This window comes from Vanacampus margaritifer, unplaced genomic scaffold, assembly GCF_051991255.1.
Source record: "Vanacampus margaritifer isolate UIUO_Vmar unplaced genomic scaffold, RoL_Vmar_1.0 HiC_scaffold_37, whole genome shotgun sequence".
In the NCBI taxonomy this organism is placed as follows: Eukaryota; Metazoa; Chordata; class Actinopteri; order Syngnathiformes; family Syngnathidae; genus Vanacampus; species Vanacampus margaritifer.
Window position 1 is genome coordinate 255,603 of NW_027520747.1, and position 1,898 is coordinate 257,500.

Genomic DNA, 1,898 nt, shown 5'->3' on the forward strand with positions numbered 1-1,898 from the left:
AGAGGCGCTCTCCTCCTGGTCCATGGCGCTCCAGGATGGGGGGGGCCAAATGTGCTGAGGGCGGCCGCCTATAGTGCTCTTATTTCGGCTATGGCAGGTGCTCTCCCCCTGGTCCATGGCGCTCTCCCCCTGGTCCATGGAGCCACGCCAACAGCCAGCAACAAGCCCCAAAGAGAGGCGCTCTCCCCCTGGTCCATGGAGCCCCGCCAACAGGCATCAAGCCCCGAAGAGAGGCGCTCTCCTCCTGGTCCATGGCGCTCCAGGATGGGGGGGCCAAATGTGCTGAGGGCGGCCGCCTATAGTGCTCTTATTTCGGCTATGGCAGGTGCTCTCCCCCTGGTCCATGGCGCTCTCCCCCTGGTCCATGGAGCCACGCCAACAGCCAGCAACAAGCCCCAAAGAGAGGCGCTCTCCCCCTGGTCCATGGAGCCCCGCCAACAGGCATCAAGCCCCGAAGAGAGGCGCTCTCCCCCTTGTCCATGGCGCTCCAGGATGGGGGGGCCAAATGTGCTGAGGGCGGCCGCCTATAGTGCTCTTATTTCGGCTATGGCAGGCTCTCTCCCCCTGGTCCATGGCGCTCTCCCCCTGGTCCATGGAGCCACGCCAACAGCCAGCAACAAGCCCCAAAGGGAGGCGCTCTCCCCCTGGTCCATGGAGCCCCGCCAACAGGCATCAAGCCCCGAAGAGAGACGCTCTCCTCCTTGTTCGGCACATGCACGCACACACACCCCTCCGCACGAGCCCCTGTGCGCCCGGCGCGCCCGCAGTTGGAAGAAGGGAAAGAGGGGGAAGAGCTGGAAGTGCTGCAAGTGCTGGAAGTGCTGGAAGTGCTGAAAGTGCTGAAAGTGCTGAAAGTAAAGGATAAAGCGGACAGCGGCCAGCGGACAGCGGCCAGCGGACAGCGGCCAGCGGACAGCGGCGACAGGCCAAATGTGCTGAGGGCGGCCGCCTATAGTGCTCCTATTTCGGCTATGGCAGGTGCTCTCCCCCTGGTCCATGGCGCTCTCCCCCTGGTCCATGGAGCCACGCCAACAGCCAGCAACAAGCCCCAAAGAGAGGCGCTCTCCCCCTGGTCCATGGAGCCCCGCCAACAGGCATCAAGCCCCGAAGAGAGGCGCTCTCCCCCTTGTCCATGGCGCTCCAGAATGGGGGGGTTAAATGTGCTGAGGGCGGCCGCCCATAGTGCTCTTATTTCGGCTATGGCAGGTGCTCTCCCCCTGGTCCATGGCGCTCTCCCCCTGGTCCATGGAGCCACGCCAACAGCCAGCAACAAGCCCCAAAGAGAGGCGCTCTCCCCCTGGTCCATGGAAACCCCGCCAACAGGCATCAAGCCCCGAAGAGAGGCGCTCTCCTCCTGGTCCATGGCGCTCCAGGATGGGGGGGCCAAATGTGCTGAGGGCGGCCGCCCATAGTGCTCTTATTTCGGCTATGGCAGGCGAGAGCCCCCGCTGGAGGTGGCACTCTGAAAATATTTCGAAAAAAGTTGACTTTGAAAAAATTTGAGAACCAGGATTGGGGGGCCAAATGTGCTGAGGGCGGCCGCCTATAGTGCTCTTATTTCGGCTATGGCAGGTGCTCTCCCCCTGGTCCATGGCGCTCTCCCCCTGGTCCATGGAGCCCCGCCAACAGCCAGCAACAAGCCCCAAAGAGAGGCGCTCTCCCCCTGGTCCATGGAGCCCCGCCAATAGCCAGCAACAAGCCCCAAAGAGAGGCGCTCTCCCCCTGGTCCATGGAGCCCCGCCAACAGGCATCAAGCCCCGAAGAGAGGCGCTCTCCCCCTGGTCCATGGCGCTCTCCCCCTGGTCCATGGAGCCCCGCCAACAGCCAGCAACAAGCCCCAAAGAGAGGCGCTCTCCCCCTGGTCCATGGCGCTCCAGGATGGGGGGGCCAAATGTGCT